The 20798-nt window shown below is 41.7% G+C and overlaps 1 protein-coding gene across 3 annotated transcripts in view; it reads left to right on the top strand.

Annotated features, from left to right (window-relative positions):
* The window catches only part of Atpalpha (sodium/potassium-transporting ATPase subunit alpha), a 387348-nt gene that overhangs the window by 231271 nt on the left and 135279 nt on the right, over positions 1-20798 (top strand). The gene's annotated exons all lie outside the window — the stretch shown is intronic.

Consider the following 20798-nt stretch of genomic DNA (forward strand, 5'->3'; position numbering starts at 1 on the left):
TCTTCCGAAGAATGGGTGATCATAGTTATTCCAGATCAACCGGCATGCTGTTCTTGTTAATATGTTCAGTCATTAAATACGAGCGTAAGGGTTGTAATTGAAATATTGGTTGTTGTATTAAACTCCTTGTCGAACATCAGTGAGTTTCAAGCATTCAACTATTTTCAAATCTGATTGATTGGTGATTGAACGCTCCATAAAGCACTTTATAGGATTGTCCCCCGTTTTATATCGACAGGATATTAATATTTTCGGCCACTCTCGAAAAAATCCAGCTACAACTTTGTCTGCGTGAAAAACGTTTGTGACAACCACGGATTTTAGCGTAATACCAATTGCATCCTTGAGCGAATTTCTTCGGATTGTTTTTTAATGTGTAAACTCTTCCTATCTGTACCTTTGGGGTTGATTCGGTGTGAATACTTTTTTCGTTCCGGACTTGCTTCTGCGTTGCAATTTCCATGTCGCAATCACCATTAGGAAAAAAAGTGCGCTTCGGCGAAAGTCGATTTCGCATTCGCATTGGCCGGCAATAAAAAAAAGAAACGCCTGTCCGCCATCGGCAAGGACTTGCTCGTTCGCGTGGATCATAAGGGAAATAAAAAGTGACCATTCAACCGTTGTGTCAAATTGCGGGGCGGCCCTGGGCTGATTCACCTCGACCCGGGGCCTGGGATTGCCCCCACCCCCTCTCTCTGTCTCTTCCTGATTTTCAAGTGGCGACGAATGTAAACGTGGCTCATGCAATGATCCGATTCCTGACGGGTAATTAGTCCACGCGGACGCTATTAATCACCCACTCTTTTCCTCCATTGCAATTATTTTGCAATTCGACGTCGATTTTTTTTCATTCATCTATCCCCGCCTCGACACTCTACATTAGTCACAACCCTGTCATACATGTTCGTCGCTGATGCCTTTTGTGAATTAGTAATAGCCGTGGAATCGTAGTTATTTTTTGTGACGTATTTATGTATCACCGTGGAGGAGAAGAAGCGCCATTTTTGACGGGCGTCGATGATGTGAAGCGTCGGACGCGGCGACTCAAGTCCCTCGTCATTTCGCGTCCCTTCTGCCTCGTCATCTCCTCCACAAATCGAGTAATTGGGACGATGGCTTTAGCTGCGATGAGCTACGAAACACTCTCTCGGTCAAATAGGTATTTTTCTGTGAAAGGAGGACACAGTTCTATCTCCTGGTAAACATCATCACTACATGTTTTTTTTTTGGCCGACCAGTCAAATAAGACTCGGAAATGCATTTTGAAATCATTTTCATGTTTCACATGAAAGGTGAATTGCATAAAATGCAAATTGCATTCATAGCTGATCGTGGGAACCGATCGAAGTGGAGCGAATTCCCAAATTATGTAATTATATATCCCCTAGTATTCAAGAAATGTTCAGCATGCCCGAGTACTTGAATTTTCCGTATATCAAGTGAAACGGCCGTCAAAACGAATGCATAAGAAATATCCAAATAAAGCAAATTTAAAATTTAGCATTATCGAAATGAAGCGATTAATTTTTTTGGTGAAGTTTCCATGGACCGTATCTGTTGCGGCAAATATCGATCTTTTGGTGTTTCAACTTGATCCCTTAGTTAATCTTAGCGGATACGTATTCTTTTCCATGGGTAAACTAATTAAGAATCATTAGTTGGTGTTTTTTGCGTTGCTGATATTATGGATCAAGCATCTTGATTTTGCATTGCAAATCTCATACACAATCGCGTTTATTTTCTTCTCCGTGGTACCCTGCAAGACATATACGGGGAGTGTGACAGGGGGGAGGGGGGTGGATATCGAATGTGCTTAAGAAGACAAAGTCAAAGAAAACGACGGGGATCGAGAATAAGTATTGTCGTATTCTATTGGACTCGAGCACTCTAACGTGTATTCTGGTAGCGGTGCAACGTGCTCTGCGCAACTATCGGTCCTGAAAAGAGTAGGGACACGCAATGCAGGCGCTCACGTATTTTTTTTGCTACGTAATGCTCAAGAGACCCCCCTCCCAATACCCCCTCCTCCCAACTACCTTTTCCCTGTTGCCACTGTCGCCATTCATAGATGGCGGTGGGTGGGATCCTCCGACATGGGCATACGAATGCGATGGAAGCCTTTCACAAACTCTCTTGGCCTATATATTCCCCATTCGCTCGTCTCTCTGTCACTGCCGAAGGACGCCTCCGCCGATACGCGCGGCCTTGTGACTCTTAGCCGTTTTGTCCCCATCGGCGTGACTCCGTTTTGTCTGCGTCAACTGCTAGTCAGCTGTCGGCCGAGGGTCCATTTTTCGCCTCCCGTCGATGGGGGTGGTGTCGAAAGCGAGGAGGTACTTTTATGCACGGGACGCGCGGTTCCCAGTCCACAAGATTCGTGCAGCGATGCGTCGTGATTAGATTTGAAAGTGTGTCCACGACTAAGGTCAGATGTTGTCGTCTTCGGTAGCCATCGATGGTATCCTCCGATTGATTTGAGGCCGCATTTGCCTCTAATCCAATTCTTCTGCCCGCCAACCTCTATATGACCACATATTTCTTCTCTTTGACGCTCAACAATATTTGGTGCCTTCATCTCTATCTCATGAAATGTACGGAAAGAAATTCAAACGATTTAGTACTAGATACGCTATGATGTTGTTAGGTTGAACAAGCATTACGAATGTAGCAAGCCTCTGAATCCACCAGCAACGTACCTTGACTTGTAAAATATTGTTAATTAATCAATGCTAATGTATGGTTTTATGATGTTTGATACCTTTTTCTGAGAGAATTAGAAATATAGCATTCCTAAGTCCCCGTGTCCATCAAAAACTAACCTTGAGGGGTAGGAAAACTGGTCATAGCATCTCAATCTGGGTCTCCATCCGTTTATGCTGCCCTCGCAGCCGGTCTTAATCAGGATATTGTGTCTTAGCATGTACCAGATAATAATGTATCTTCCTTTTACTTGAGTATTCATTGAAAGTCTATCTCCTTTTTCCGTAGAATCTGTTGGTTGCAAAAGTTGTATGTTTATTTTTTATTCTCCTGCTATATAGCAGCACAATCAGTAAAATCCACCATAATTGGTAAATCTGTAGGCTATGACAGTATTACCTCTAAAGGACATTCCATATAGGTTGAAAATATTAACTTGAAAATTAGGGGAAATCATTTTCGAACTATTTTTTATATCTGGATTAAGCAAGGTTGGTTTTTCTTCTTCCAAGTTGGGAAAGGTTCGAATTGAATAGGTTGAGAATAATTTTGTGTGTCAACAATGTAAGTTTAGCTGAATAGATGCTCGTATCGATAGCATTTATAATGAACTACAAAATTAAATCGCCTCTAACGAATTTGGCGGAAGTTTGCCGTTAGATCTGGTTGAATCCGTTGCTAATTCAAGCCCTCTATCCACCTTGAATCTACTATGAGGAAAATCCACTAAGTCCGGCAATGAAATTTAATGTATGTGCCGTATCGTTAGATTTGAGACTTTACTAGTTGCGCGTAATTGTAGGCCTGTAAAGTGACTTGGAAACAGTTTCGCGGTGTTTGGATTTCACGGAGAGGGTGCACTCTTCACGAGGAAATTCACCTATCACTTTCTTCATGGTCCTTCGACGCTGTGCGTGGGCATTTTTGATCAGATGGTGATTTTTATTATTATTTTTTTCATTTAGCTAACGTCGCCGGTGTTGACGTTGTCGATAAGGAAGACCACTAAGACACGAATGGGTTGTACGAGGGTCATCCGGAAAGTAGTACCCGTTCGTGCCGCATGAAGTGCTGACGACGCGAGTAGCCGCTGGACGAGGTCAGATAGCTTCAGTGGCTTGTCTGCCTTCTCTGAGCCAAGTTGCGTGACGCTAGCATTGCCTGTGTTGTTTCTGTGATTGTTTACAATGTTTAAAAAAATTGAGAACGCCGCCAGTTGTGAAGTGAGGGCAGTGATTAAATTCCTCAATGCAAGAAACGTTCGCCCATGTGATATTCATCGCCAATTAAAGGAGGTGTATGGAGACAATGTAATGGACGAGTCGTCTGTTCGGCGGTGGTGTCGCAACTTCAACATGGAGAGGGGGAACACACACGACGATGAGCGTTCGGAGAGACCGTCTGTCATTACAGACCAACTGGTGAGCTCAGTTGACGAATTCGTGAGGAACGATCGGCGCGTCACAATTGATGACATCTGTGAGCATTTTCCCAATGTTTCTCGAACAATTGTTCATGAAATTGTTAAACACCATCTGCATTATGCAAAAATTTGTGCAAGATGGGTCCCTCGCGTATCTCAATGAGCTGGCGGCGAAGGACTATGCAGCAGGAATACAGAAACTTGTCACACGTTATGACAAATGCCTTAATTTGCTTGGAGATTATGTTGAGAAGTAGTTTAAAGTATCCTCTTTCAAATAAAATTTTTTATGTTTGTTAATATTTACTTTTGTGTCTTTATTTCACGAACGGGTACTACTTTCCGGATGACCCTCGTAATTACGTGAAACCGGTTATTTCTCCCTCGCCTCGTGCCGGTTCGACCTCTGTCGTAATCCGCATTTCAGGCCACAGCCCGCCCGTTCGCCACAGCTGCTCTTCGTCGCATGGCGTCAGGGAAAAATCACAAAATGAAGACAGCCGCTCGCATCGGCGCGGCGTTCACAATTCCAGGAAATCGGCAAGGCTGCAGTGAGCTCTTGGCACTTGTCTTTCACTTCTCACTGGTGCTCCCCCCTCCGGGGATGGGTGGATTGAACGTTCAGTTTAAAGGCTTTGGGGATTATTTTAATGTGTGTATGTTATCAAATGGGAGTAAATTGCTGACCTATTCCTCGTTGATTTTCTCACGATACAATGTAAATTTGACAAAAGCAATTGCACCAGACGCGATGGATGTAAAACGTATATAACGAGAAATTCAATTTCAAAACTCGAATCACAGTTTCGACCGAATTTCCCTTGATCTAAGAATCTTTGATAGAATAGTTACAAATTTTCCAGTATAAGCAATGGAGAAATGCGTATGAAATGAACACCATTCCATGTATTTCCACATTTCATTTAGATAGTAAAACGATGACGCATAAATCCGCCGCAGGTAATAGAGATCTTCTTGGAGAGAGAAGCTTTTGTAAGAATAGTCAATTATCGGCATTAAAATCTTGCGCTTGCCATAAAATTACAGGATAATACTCCGACGGCAAACATAGATAAACTTTTTTATTAATTTTAAGTTTTTCTAGTATAAGTAAACAAAGTAACGATTTGAAAAGTACCAGCAGGGCCATGTAGCACTGCCTTTTCAACAGGAGCGTATCTCTGCGCGTGTTATCGTTCGTGATGGATTAATTCCTCTGGCAGTATAAAAAAAACCATAAACACAGTAATCAACCCTAAGGTCGGTTTGGTAGGTGATGGTAGAGTTCACCCAGTACTAAGCCGTACACGGCGTGTGTAATTCACTCATCAGGGTAGGGGGGCCAGTTCCTTTCCCTGTGCCGGTTATGGTTTTCCAGGAAGATCTGGTACCCGAAAAATCACTTAGCTTGGGTGGAGCTGCAGGTGCCCAGAGGGCCTTTCCCGGGAATCAAACCCGGAACCCTCCAATCAGTAGTCCAACGCTCTACCCCCTGGTCTATCAAGATATCCAAGTAATTTCGGTAACCATGTAAAAGGGTTTTTTTATTCACGTTCTAGCATGGAATTGGGAAGCATTGAGGAATTTGTGGAAAGTGGAAAATGTGGAGTTGGCGAGAATATCATTAAATTCTCGTTTGGTATATATGATTTATTTCAAGCATAACCCCTCGGTAATCGTACCCACAATCCGTTCCTACTTCCTTAGTTTTGTCTTTGTCTCCTTTATGCTTCATTATTCTGTGTAGTACTTGTTTCTCGTCCGGGAAATCGCTCAGTTCATGTGAAGGACAACAAAACCATGATGTTGATTGGTGCTCACGATTTTTTGTAGCCAGAGATAGCTTAGGGGTCCAGGGTATTTTGATAGAGACAAGAAGAAGGATAGAAAGTATTTTTCTTTAACCATAAATGAGTTTCGACTCTGCGCTCACGGGGAGTTGGAAATCGCGGCCCTTAAGTACTTTTTTTTAAATAATCTAAAACGCGCAAAAAAATTGAAACCGGTTTCTGTCAGCCACGTCCCTGTCGTAGCCTTCGTAAGGGTCCAGCGCATGCATTCATTTGTTTTTATTTTGCTTAGCTGTCATTACTTGCTACCCTGCGCGTATCATTCCAGCCATTTAATGCGTGACTTTTCGCAGAATATCCCCACACCGTTCCACTCCGTCCATATCCCCGACACCCCTTGCCTCGCCCTCCCCCTCCGCCCTTTGTACGTGCCCACCACCTCAAGCTTCCTCCTCCTCCGCCCCCTCCTGATCCCCCTGCCCCCTTCGCAGCCCAGCGTTCCGAACGTCCGCTCCGCTGTTCCATTTCCTCTGACCTCCATGTGTAAAATGGTGGGAGTGACAAGAGGAGCCGTGAGCGTGCCTCCCGATCTCCCTCCCTTCTTTCCCTCTTCCCTCCCCGCACGCCGCCCTCCCTCCCGTGCCGCGCTCCCCTCCTGAATGAAATCCCGCTGCTTCCTCCTTTTTAAGCCGTCCGTGACCCATTGATGCTCACGGCAGATTGTAATTGTGCGGACGACGGGTTGCAATTGAACCCCTCCTCTCCTCCGTCCCCTTCACCCGCCCCCAAATGGAAATTTCCCCTCTCATTCCCTGCCACTCCCCCACAACCCCCTTCCCCTGGGAGAGATCAAGGGGCGGCCGCGGGCGAGGGTAGACGGACGGTCTAGGCACTGAAACTTTTAAACGGGCTCTCTGAGTTCGGGGCCAAATACCGAAAATGCCATATATATTCATTTTACTAATTTGAGAGATGAGCAATGTGCTATTTTTACATTAAGTTTTTAATACAGGAAAAGACTATGTTATTAAATAAGATTGAACATTCGCAATGCTACCAAAATTGAAATGGAGTCCTAAAAACTCTTTTTATATTATGAATGTCAAATGTAATCATTGTAAATATTAACTACTTAGCAGAATGTATTCAAATGTAATAATTATTGTAATCTAGACTAAAACTGAAAAGGAGTTATTTTATAAAATAGCCTCGGGGAACCGTTAGGAGCGTAAATTGGTTACCTAACTTTGACTTAGCTGCATGTATAAGTATGTAAGATGGTTAGTCTATGTCACGCATGTTTTTCATGTATAATATTTGTTTATTTCCCGTTCGCCCGTTGGTTAAATTTTTATGCGTGCTGAATTCAGCGTTCTGCTTACGACAATACATGAATAAAATTAAAATAATTTGCGACAGCTATCCCCGTCGGCCAAAAGAAACCTACGAAGACCTTGTCGTTACACTTTCTATTCCCTGTTGGGCCGTTCCCTTTCACGGTATGATTTATTTATGGATATTACACGTCCGCTTCTCGGAACAGTCATGTGCACAACGGACCCTGAGAACAGAAATAGTCCTAGAAGAAAATTTCCATGTTCGGTGAAAATAATTTCATACAAAATCTGGCGGAAAACGCTGCCGGAGAAAATTATTTTACCGCAGAGTGCGCCACGGGATCAATACGCTGTTACGAATCACTTCGAATAGTCCCGTAAAATCAGTGATAAGTTCACGGACTGCTCAAATTACTTGCTGTATTTTTCGTTTTTCTCAAAAACGTTTTCTCTTTTGATCCGTGCGGTCCCAACTTTTTTCCTTGAATCTTGAATCAGTAATGAGTGATGGCGAGCAGTCCATTGAGTGCCCCTCAGATTCACGGTACACTAACAATCTGTTACTCGAAGGCCTTTCTGCCTTTCTCTCCGTATCACCTATCCATCCCAGTCCTGTATTCCAGAACTGTGGCAAAATTAAATTGCCCTTGCTTAATCGAAGAGCGAGAACGCTGACTCAAAAGTGCGTCTATTTCAGCATTTTATGAAATGATTTACCGCCGCTGATCACATCGCGGTCAAGCTCAACACATCCAATTATTATGGCATCGACCCGAGGGCTTATACTATTATAATAATCAGTCTGGCTTCTTTCGGTCTTGTTCACTCACGACGTCTTTCTCAGTAACTTCTAACTGCTAAGTACGAGTATACGTATTCATTTATTTATATGAAAAGTACGCTTTTCAAACTTCGTCGTGAATGAGAACGATAGAAATTTTGTAATAAGAGTGTGCAAGACTATCTAAAATTTGAATCTTTTGGCAAATTGCAGATGATTTCTTAACGGAGGGGACTGTAATTTGATTTGCTGCAACAAGTAATGAAAGAAATTTCTTGGCGTGAAGTTTCATGCTATCGATTGCGTTTATCGTTTTCACCTCGTCTCAATGCCAGCCAGCTGTCTCCTTGCCTTAGTGCGTGTCGAAAATAATGTTAAGACTCATGTTGCATAGGTAATGATGAGATTTGTTGCATAAAACAGTATCCCTGAAGTTGAAGTTGGAAGGACTCCCTAAATCAGAACTTTCTTAATGCTTCGGCGCCAGCTCTTTCCAAGGCCGCTGAGAGTGTAAGACCTAGCCCCTCGGAGAAAGAAAATAAGATTTCCAGTCGGAGGAATCTTTGATAGTAAAAAGTAATTAACGCAAAAGTTCCGGTGTTCATATCCGCAACACCTGCCGACTGAATTGACTTCACTTTCCTTCTTCCCCTAACGGTGATGTTGCGAGCGATTTTTTCCTCCTTTCGTGGAAGGTTGAAACCTTGTAATATTTCACCCGCGAATGGAATACAGAAGTTTTAAGACTTTCTTATTTTTTCAAGGCAACAAAAAATTACTGTTTGTGCATTTTGTTTAATGCGAAAAAAATATGTGGCCGACTTACTTTCTGTTTCAGTGGTTCAGTTAGAAAGTTAAGCAGCGAAGTTAGAACAAGTCGTAGGTTTTCTCTTTATTTCTTTGCCTCATAATCTGTCATAAAATAATATGCTCTGAAGTTCTTTGAAAATTTTATATGGATTCCACTTTTCGGCGGATGTGAGTTTTGGGCGATAGGAGAAGCAGAAAAGAGAAGATTTGAAAGCGATGGAAATTTGGTGACATGGAAGAATGCTGTAAATTTAATGGATAGACAGAATAGCGTAGGCAGAACCACTTCAAAGTGCGGTTGATGAGAGAAGTCTAAGTAGGGCTTTAATAAGAAGAATTGGGAAATAAGTTGGGTACATCCTGAGACGTAAATGCTCACTGAAGACCAAGAATTGGTAGAAACATGGGCTTCAGAAGAGTCGAAGGAAATACAAAGGGAAGGATTAATTATAGAGGGAGGTTAGGATGATGTGTTGGAAAATGGTTGAGCTATGAATAATGAGGGAGTGAAGAAACTTTGTGGGAGTAGGATCATTAGAAAGCTGCTACCAACCAATCTTCGGATTGATTGCTCGCTGATGAGTGGCTATTTTTTCAGAGCCTCTGTGAATGTTTATTTCAATATTATTTTCCATCTCAATTTTAATAAGATATTTCAATATAAGGTCGCACCTTAAAGGATGAACGAGAATTTCCCGTCATTCGCCCCATGTTCATAAAGTAATTTAGAAAACAGTTTTACTCTGGACACGCTCTATGCAAAACCAGTGTCCTGTGTTACTGGGCACTGGATTTACGTGGAAAAGCGTGTTTGACTCTGGGTAAGGATCATGCAGTCCAGAACACGCTGCCTTTGCGCTTCTAAGTGATGTCATTGATGAATGAAATGCATTCAGCCCTAGGAGAAACTCCCTCCCACACCATCCCATGGTTATGGTGTTTTCCTCGACCCCTTGGCACCGCGTTAAAATATTTACTGCAGGCCGGGATAGTCGTCCATGGGTGCGCTTGCTTCAAATAGAAGAGAAATGGAGGGCGAGGGGGCCACATCAGAGGCTCGTCTCCATCTTGATCCTTTCGCGGGTGGGGTGAGCCGAGAAGGAGGGGACGGGGCGTCGTGATCATTGGAGAAGAGGTGAGCTGCTCCAGGGCCGCGCTGGAATTCCCCGTACTTGCGGCCTGTGTGCCCGTCGAATAATTCTGCAAGGTTTTCCAACGCTTCATCCCCTCTTATCTATTAGCATTAGCATTTATAATTTAATAATTCCATAAGCATATTATCCAAAACAGATATTTTTCAGGAATAAAAATAAAACAATATGAAGATAACTTTTGAAAATATGCATATTCGGATAGTTAAAACAGCAAATTGAATAAAATGAAAATACTCGTAAAAGTATTTAGTCGTGTTTAGGTTGTTTAAATCTAAACGGCCTCCAGTGTTTCTGTTACACTCTATACAAAAAAAAATAACGAAAATGTTGGCCGAATTCGAGAGCTTATTGCCAAGTTTCAATGCCTTTGAAACTGGAGAAAATATCTCCGCGTTTTTTTGTTCAAAAATGGTTAAGCAAAAAGTGGAGAAAGTCGAAAAATCCGTATAAGAAACCAAAAGATGCAAGAAACCAGCTAATTTGTTGGAACTAATGGCCATTAAAATCACACCGGTGAATAAAGAAAAAAAACATGGCTCTCTCGCCTTAGCCATAAAGGTTGCATACCAAACCATTTGCATTCATGCATTTTATATTTGCATACATATTAATTATTTATATGCATGCATACGTGGTATATTTACTTTTTTGCTTTTTATATATTTTCTTTTATGAAAGATAGGATATTTATAATATAGTTACATTTTATGGCAACTAAAGTTTTCAAAGCTCTAAAATGAATCTCTCTTAGGCAACTCCGTTAAAATTTAATTTAGAGCCAGCTGTGGAGCCTAAATTCCTAACAGGGTTCACCCTTTTGGGTTTAAAACCATTGCGATAGAAATAATCTCTGTTTGGATGGAAATGGGCCTAGTAGTTGGGATGTTAGGGGAAGAAAAGCATTAGCGATAGAAGCTGGAATAAGAAGGTAATTGGTAACGAGTGGGCCAATTAAAGAAAATATTAGGAAAGACATTAATATGGAGCATTGCGCTGCATGAATATGAAACCTGGTCTATGAAACAAAAGATGAGTGTGGATTAGAGGATTTCTAGATGTGGGTGTGGAGAAGTGTGATGGAAGTAAATTGGTCAGAGAAGTAGAAAAACGACGGACTTTTAAATATGGTTGGCGAAGAGAGGAAATTGCTTAGTGAAACCCGAAGATGCGGGTGTAGATACTATTGCCTGGTGGTGAGGAGTTAGAAGGCCGCAAAATAAGGGAAAATATTAGGCGATCAAGGGGTAGAGGAAGGAACATAATAGACATTTTGGAGAGTACGAAGGCAAGTAGAAGCTACTAAGAACTGGAGGAAGAAGTAATGAGTAATGCAGAGAAAACAAAGGGTAGTTCATGTGGTACAAGGAAGATAATTCTTTGGGACCTTCCAAGACCCGCCTTTAAGAGATAAAATGCCTTGAATTACTTCTTCCTCTTTGGTTATCAGGCCTTTAGGATGAATGGAGTCGAATCGTCTATTATTTGCTTTTTGTTTTTCGGTCTAGACAGATCTCTACAATTTTTCCCCTTTCTTATAGTTTTTACCAGCAAACCATCTATTCTCTTTGGACTACACCATCGTTTTCTTTGAAGAAAAATATATCACCTGACTTTTATTTGGGATATGCAGGAATAGGTTATAATTTCTGGGGCTCTGGATAAAAAGTACTCTCATAATTTTTAAGACCGTTTGTGCCTTGGATTTTATCAATTTGATTGTTTTGCCTGACTTCATCCCTTCCTGCACGTAAGGCCCACCGAAACCTCGGGGGTGTTTCGCGGGCGTGCCGACGCAGCTAGCTGTCCGCTCGATGGACCCCGTGAGCGTGCTCTGATTGGCCTCGATTCGCCGGCCCGTGGACGCGAGAGTTGTCGTTTGAAAGAGAGGGAGAGAGAAAGGGACTAGAATGGATATTCTTTAAATAATTTATGCGCAGTCGTGGGACGGTTCAATTTATGGCCCCGTGACGTCACAAATGTCGTTACAATGGCAGGCTCATTGGAGAGCACAATGCAACAACGGATGGCAGTATTGCCTTTAACGGTTCCCATTGTCAAGCGTTTGATGTGTAATTTTGCACTGATATAAAATCGAGTGCAGGCGGCTAATTTAAAATGAATTCTGAGTAAGTATGGAGGTAGTGATAGCTAAATAGTGTTGCAAAATGTTTTTTACCTTAGTGAGTTTGACGCATAGTTTCTTGTATGATTTTTGAATGAAAAGAAAAACGCTTAAATGGTATTAATACCTATGCGTAATACACTGAAAATTACAATTTAAGAAGTTACAGTGATTTGCAATGAGGAAATAAAATTATTGGGGTTCAATGGGGTGTGCATCAGTTTTTTTAGAACGATAACAACAATTAGGCAGACTTCCACAGTTCCTGGCTTAATTATTCTCAGAGATTCTTCACATCTCCACTGGCATTCATAATGCTATCACGAGGCTAAGAATGCAAAGTTGTAAATTACAATGCCACGGTTAATATGCCGAGGACGTGATTGAAAAATGGACCAGCATGTATGAAATACATCAAGGGTTTTTTCAATGGATAAAATTCGAAATTATTTAATGCTCATCGTACTCAGGTTTGACGGAAAGAGTTTACTCACCCTTTGACTCGAGCAAGATGGACTAAATTAGGGAGCAGTCTTGTTTCGTCATGTGGTTGAAGTGCCTGCTGAAATTACATAATGACCCGCGGAACTTCGCGATAGGAGCACTTGAATGGACTTGCTCTCTCGGAATCGTTTCAGAGTACATTTAGCCGACAATGTATCAAACGGTCGTAAATCTAGTTGATAATATATTATACTTAGGAAAACCATTTCCAGGTTAAATAGTAGATGCAAATAATGATTACTGCAAATATTTTACGAAATAACGGCTCCATGATTTCTTTGGAAAAGTGTTGAAGAAAAATTAAAGGAGGGGATAGCATAAAAGTGACCGACAACCGTATGAATGATTGATCGATTCGCAATGCCGACTTGTGGTTAGAATTTTCGGTGGATGGCATCCGGGGGAGGTGAGAGATGTTCCTCCTGGTGGTTTTTGCCCAATGGGCGGAAGAGACCATTAGCTCGCTGTGCGGTCGCGCGGATGTGCCCAAGGTTATCCCACCGGTCGAGCATTTTGTGACGAAATCTCGTCCATACGTTGAGTCCACTACACTGTATTGTCCTGTCAGTCAGCTCTCGATGATATGCGACAGACGGCGAACAGAAGCGCGCTGTCCCGCAGTCGAGTTATTTCTAAGCATGCGATCTATTGTCGTTTTCAAAACGCAAGTGATCGTCGTTTGGCGTATTGACATGGTCTTCTGAACTCATATGTATGCTGTTGCCCGAATTAGGAGTTTTTCTTTAACTCGCCCTGTCATTATATTAGGGGCATAGGGTGATTACTAATGTATAGGCAGCAATAGTGTTATCTGTTATACAGTAACGGGGATTCCCTTCCCTGAAAATGGCTTTAATTTTAGTCTCGCGTTGCATTTCGAAAACTAATTTCGCTGGACTGATCACAGAAAATAAAAGAATATGTATTCTTGAGATAGATTCTGTAGTCTTTTACGTTTAAATGCATATGTAAACATCTCTTCCCGTTAAATTGCTCCTGTGACAGTAAGTATTATTAGTTTTCATCGTTTGAAGCTGAATGAATGAATCCCGTGTATTTTGTACTCAATTGTTACAACCGTATGTGTACTTTTTTTAAATTAATTCAATTGATCATGGTGAATTAATTCAATTAATTATCTCTTTTCAGGTAAGATTTCACCTTGAGTTGTAATCTGATAATTTGGTGGGAAGTGTCATTCGGAATATTTCCCGCTCTGCACGGCAGATAAGGTATTCGTGAATGTAGTTAGCATTAATTTTAATGTTAAGAGAGGCATGGAAATTGATCTCTCATTATTATAGCCGTTAATTTTTCCCATCGATATTTTTCTATTTTGTGCTGGTTTTTTAATTAGTATAAGTTAGCAGTTACTTTGTTATGTCTGACTGTAATTTAATATCAAGTGTTGAATTCATTGCATTGCCGTATCCTATATTTCATCGAGCATGCCGTGACTCAAAGAAGCACAAGGAACGTGTGGTGTTTGGTAAATTAAGAAACATGAATATTCGCCATCGTTTTGCACGCTTATAATATAATCGTAAAAATTATCATCCTCAATATCCACTCCCGTTGAAAACGGCATTTCGAAACGAAAGAGCGCCTATCTTCCGAGGTGTTTTAAACGGAAACAGATCTGTGACCATCTGTGTGTATGCACCTGTACAAAAGTGCCCCCGTCTCTTTCCACCACCCAATATTCCTATGTTCGCTGGAGATGAAGCGGATAGGCGTGGCTCGTTGAGAGTCACGCTCAGTCTTCCTCGCAATTTCGAAATCGTGACTCCGTCCGTTCAGAAGTCTGTCTCGCACGCATGCTTGCAATGACTCCACAGTCCATCGGAGGGATGCGTGCTTAAAGTTAATAAAGAAATAACCGCGTTTCACAGTAACAATGAAGCAGGAAGTTCATAGAAGTTGGATTGAAAAAAGATATAATTAAATATTTTTTTTAGCATACGTAAATATTCGAAAAGCTTGGGTACTAACGAGCTTGAACCCCGTATGTCAGCTCAATTTTATCTTCGTTTTTAATTTTCAGGAATATTATTTGCATGGCAATCGAACGAAGAAATGTGTGGAGATAATAAACACCTGGTTTGAAATAAAAAATAAAATAATACGTTATCTTTGGTAATTTATAAAACAAATTTAGAGGCAATGTTCTATTAGTAGAGTTAATGTAAATAGTTGATATTTATTAAGAATACTGCATCATACTGTAATTAACTATGTAGGTCCTAACACTTATGCTCCACACAACGAGATCGGGAATAAAAATGAATCCCTAATTGCTTCCAGCATTGTTCTTATGTTTTATTCACTGGAACGCTGTCGAAATGGACAGAAATAAAAAAAATCTTCCACTCGCATTAATATAGAAGAAGGAAAAAGAGAGGGTTGCGGGGAGAAATTCGAGGAAGGCAGGAAAAATGGGTGCAGGGCAAACTTCAAGTCAATGGAATATTAAAGACTGTGATGGGTGGGGCGTAGTAAGTACACTGTGTTGAGGGCGGAAAAGATTAGGCACGATCTGGTGCTTTCCCGGCGTATTTGATTCGTGAAGGATTCTCGGGTCTTCCACCGGGTCAAGGGTTCCATATTGGCCGACGTTTCGATGCCCGACTCGTGCATCGTCTTCAGGGTTGATGATTCAGGGCCAACCCTGAAGACGATGCACCAGTCGGGCATCGAAACGTCGGCCAATATGGAACCCTTGACCCGGTGGAAGACCCGAGAATCCTTCACGAAGATTAGGCACGTTGGACGGTATGAAGAGAGGCAGAAAGTCTGTGGAGTTGAAGAAAAGTTCATTTGTAACGTGTAGTGCTTTGCAGTTTTTAGTGTTATGTTTGATAGGGTTCAGAAGTGTAGTATTTCCTTAATCCACGGGTCCATTAAAAAGTTTACCTGGCTGAAGGTCTATTTTTAATAATAAAAAATTAACAATTTGTCGAATTTTACTGTTAAATTGAAGTTGAGCACGAGTTGCTTCCCGAATAGTTTGCCTTCCGGAAGGTCTTCGAGGAATAAGACAATACGTTCACATTTATGAGTGTGTACATATGAAGCTTTACCCTTGAGGTAGGTGACACCGCAATCTCCCCAGAGAGAATATTACTTCTTCCCTCACGCCCGACGTCACTTCAATTGCTGACGAGTGAGACCTCTCCTTGCATTTTTCCTTAACTCTGCACGCATTGTTACCGTACACACACCTCTGTCTCTGTGCGTGTGTGTGTCCCTGATATGAAGCCGATGGCGTCACTCGCGCACCAAGCGGTGGGTGAGTAGGCGGATGAATGCTTGGAGGCAACAGAGCAGTCGTGACATCCACGCTCGCTCGCCTATTGCGAGAGAGAAGTGTGCTGGAGACAAAAAGGCCCGGTGCCGTAATTCATGTGTGGCGTGTGGAAGGAGGGGAGGAGGCTGTTTGCCGGCTAATGATTACCATTCGCCGTAGTTCGGAGATATGCTCGGTACGGCCGGGGAGATAAAGAAGTATTTTTGCTGAATAGGCGAAGAGACTGGGATGGCTGAGTCTGAGAGAATCTTTTGAGTTTTTCTCATGGAATCATTTGACATCTATCGCTATCACTTGGAAATATTACGGTGCAAACTTTTATTCTTCAGTCCCGGCAGTGATATTGTTGGAAAATGTCTTGGGGAACAATGGACATGATTCTTTTATGCCAAATAATTTCCGTTAAAAACCGAATGAAAGTGTCTGGGACTGATTCATGGTGAACAGATGAAAAAATATGGTTTGTGGTATTTTTCTGGTACCTATGCTTTGGCTGAAAACATAAATGTTCCTGAACTGAAATAAATAAATCTAAATTGCCGCTGGATTTCTCTCCTCTGAACCTGGTCATCCCAAGTAATTGAATGTGTTCCATCGGGTTGATTGCCTGTGCTCTATGCAGGAAGCAGTGTCTCGAATAAATCATTCCACAATCTTCGACCCCCTTTTCGTGGCACCGTATCACGTTGAATTGCTGATGTGACTGTGATAATAAATTCTAGCTTATTTCGCATGTTCATTGTCACTTTGTTTGCTCATTCCCCTTTTGGTTCAAGCATCTAGATTGGCGTGGTTAGTAATCGAGACTTTGTAAAAAATTCACGTTGTGGAGGGGTGATATGCTTTTGTGTGTAAATTCGCAACGGCCATTGTTCCAAAGACAATGTTTCCATTTGGGAAATTAAGCCATGAAGTTTTAGTTCGCGTGCATGGAGATCATTCATAAATTTCCATGGAAGTTCTGATAAAGTGGGCGCTGCTCTTTTCGCACAATCTCTTAATATTGGTGAAAAATAGTATTCGTGTCGAATTACCAGCTTTCCGGTCTTTTTTCCGTGGATTTTTCCTCAGAATATATGGCATAATGTTGTTTCCATAACCTCTGTTCTTCGTTGCATCCTTTTATAAGAAACAGACTACTCAGAGTTTCCACATCGACACGTAACTTGTGATCTCACCTTTCACGCCTTCATCTCATTTCGACTTCACCAGCCGTTTGCCCTGAATTTCGCGTGAGAGATAAGACTTCTCTTTGGTAAAAAAATCTCGTTTTTTCTTAAACCTGATTCAGCGCCTCTCAGCCTCTGTTACCCTCGTCTTTCTTATCCCTCCTCCCAACCAATTGAATAACCTTAAGAAAATTCGCGGAAGAGTCTCCGTTCCTCTCTTCGACGGTGACGTAACGCCTTTTACAGCCGCGAAAGAGATACACACAGGGAAAGCATCCTCTCTCCTCCTCTCGGAATGAAGTTTGTTTTCCCCCCTCCTTTGCTTTGCGTTTCCCTCCGTTGCTTTGAGCTCTGCAAATGGATCCGAGTCTTGTTCCCGTATTTTTCCTCCTCGATCCGATTTCATTGCATTTCGTAGAACCCACGTTTGAGAAGCACCCATGAAATCTTCATCGCGTTTTTTCCGGAGGAAGAGCGTTGGTTGGTGTGCAAACCTTGAAGAATTCCGTGGAGTTCTTCATGAAACCCGACTTCATTATATGCTCAGGCTTATATTTTGTCAAACAGGAATGGAAAAATCCATACACGCCTAAAAATCCACATAGGTAATACCTATATCTATATACTCATTGTACACGAATCAATTGCAGACTTATACAAAATGACGCAGACGAAAGGAAGGTAGCCATCTTATCTTGATATAAGCGATTATTTTCTGCTTACAGGGTTAGTTAAAGTGGTCCACGGTATTTTCTAGGAATGTAACAGGAACCCGGTGAGGATTTCATGTCAGTTTTTACCATACTATTTGTTTAGTTTTCTGTGCCATCGCTCCGCAAACTATAAAAATAGACCAAATGATTGAACTCCAACTTCAATATTTCGACTTAAGCACCTGCAAATTTAATTGCTTGAATGCTTTCCTTAAATTCTTAAAATCCTTTCAATGAAAACTTGAAAATAAATAATGGTCCCTATTAGAATATTATAGAGATATTTGCTAAGCTTGTGATGACACTCTCATGAATGTTTTCGGACCATAAATAATTGCACTAAAATAGCCTTCCTCATTTCAATGCAACAACTACAAGGTTGATAAACCACATGGAACTTGCCTATAATCGCTATTAGATGAATTAGTTTTGCCAGCTAGTCAAATTGCGAAATATCATAATGCTTATGGGGTGTAGACGGTTCTTTCTGTACCTTAGTGATTTTTCATCTTCTGCGGAAGATGTGATAAAACCGCGAGCGAACTATTCGTTGATATATAAAAATATTTTTTAAAGAGACCTTTTAGGCAACCTCATCCTGCGAGAGAACCTGTCAAAGAAATTTCCGCGAGTTATTTATTAGTTCATGGTGGTTCGTAGGTCGAGAGTGCTAGTTCCTTTCGAGAGCTCACGTGACCAACGAGCGCCATGGGCAATCCATCGGGACAATGAGGACCACTTGACCGCTTGGAGGACCAGCAATCGTGAGGGGAGGTGTGAGGAATCGTATTCTCTCCGTGGAAAATTCCCAGCGTCTGTCGTCGCGCCTTGCAGTGTGTATGCGCCATCCCATTCCCTTTTTTTCATACTTCCTCTCACGCCACCCAGTCCGCACTTCATCACCCCAATCCGTCATGCTGGCGATTGCATTCGAGAATGGAAGGAAGCGATTTTCCCGTCCATTTCGGTCCCCTCAGCCGTCCTCCTCTTTCACGCCTTCCCCACATTTCCCTCCTTCCCCTTGCCCAGTAACTCTTCCTCTTGTCCCGGGGGTGGGTAGCCACCGATGTTGTCGACACAAGTTTTCCATTGGGTCTAGGCGCCCCCTTCCTGATAAGTAATGTGCGAGGCAGTAGATATATACTTTCTAAACACTTTCCATAGGGTGGGCAGTCCCGTGAAGGTGACACGAAGCTGGTTTCCGCCAGAAGGAAGATACTTCAGCTAACCGCTCCAGAGTTCCTCCTTAACCGCCCCCGGCCAGCCTCCTCTGGATAATTACACCTCACGATGTTCATCCGACGATAAGAGCGAAACAAAAACGATGGGAAACTGTAGACAAAGCTTGGGAATCAATATGAGAATTGAGTATTCCATTTTACGGGCGATACGAAAACCGTTCAATAGTTAGTGCGTCAGTCAGTGCTCCCATCGAAATCCCATTTTAACGTTCGCCCCTCCATCCTGCCTAACAACACTTAGAGGTTTACTTTCTCCTTCAAGTAACTGCTTGAATTACAGATATTTCAGTATGCAATTAAGAAAATGGCAAATATAACGTGAAATTACCTATTTTATGATATCAAGCAAGTTTATGATTGTTCAAGTGGCTTGCAACCGTCACCTAGAACCCATTTTTGATTTACAGGTTTTTGGAGGATGCGACGAGTATTTACGTTTTTTAACTGGTTTCGGGGTGGAAAACTGTTAAAAGTGCTACATCCGTCATTCGTTTAGTTCATTTATGTGAATTTTAAGAGGGAGCTACTGCTCCTTTATATCTAGTGTGTCTCATCCATTCCCTTCGCTCTATGTATTTTTGCGTATTATATTAACCTTTAGTAATCACGTCAATTAGTAGTGCAGAGGGTAGAGCTTCGGTTATTGAACGGAGAAAACGGGTTCAAACTCAGGTTACAACTGTGGATTCGCTCACCCTTGCTGTTTGTGACATGTTAGGACTTCCTGTGGTGTTGCATGGGACACAAGGAAACTAACTGTCCCCAGATCCATGATTGTGTGAATGTTATATGTCTTTACTGAATGTGCAAACCTTGAGCTCAACAGCAACCTCTCCAAGCATGTCATCAATTGCAATTACAAATGGTACATACGAACAAGATGGTCGCGTTTTATGATACTTATGAACTCAAAGGTGAATGAGACTAGGAGAATCCATTTTTAATCACTTCTAAGTGAAGAGCGTGATAGTCCAGTGAGTAGAGCGCTATTTTAGGACTCAGATTGACTCCCGGTAACTTTGGGCTCTCTCTCTTTCAAATAAACTTTCATTTTTCGGGGACCTAATCCTCCTAGAAAACGGTAGACGCAAAATAGAATAGGGAACTAATCCTCATTACGGTAATATTGCGTGACTTCCACACAGAGTAGAAGGCTTAGTATTTTATTATTATTATTATTATAAATACACATGTGCTAATAGACATTGTCAGGTGGCACACAAGTCCCAAATAATTGCAAAAGATAATACATAAAACCAGACAAACACAGATCTCTTTAACAAAACAAGTGAATCCTCATCCCATTTACAACCATTAATCAGCAAGAAAAAAAAAGATACATAAAAAAAAATTAAGCTATAACATATAATACCATACACCACACATAAATCAAATTTTTACACATATACCTTACATCTATTCTTAAAAGTATACACTCTGTTAGGAAAGGGCTCGAATATTTTTGCAGGTAAGGTGTTCCACTCAACAATTGTTCTATTTAGAAAAGAAAATTTTTTTTTTATTTGTCCTCTGTGCCCGGCATTTTATCTTAAATTTGTGATCATTTCTGCCTATGAAATTTGGGTTCCCCGCCTCTTTCCTAAGATCTGCCCAAGCTTTCTCCCCCTTCAAAATTCGGTTTTATGAGGTGTGCCCTCTAACTTATCAAACCAGCCGTCTGGTCGATCACTATGGGCTTCTTCTAAGCAAGGCAGCTCAATTTTTTCGTTGAACAAAACAGTGTGAG

This window comes from Hetaerina americana, unplaced genomic scaffold, assembly GCF_022747635.1.
Source record: "Hetaerina americana unplaced genomic scaffold, ioHetAmer1.1.p SCAF_9, whole genome shotgun sequence".
Classification (NCBI taxonomy): Eukaryota; Metazoa; Arthropoda; class Insecta; order Odonata; family Calopterygidae; genus Hetaerina; species Hetaerina americana.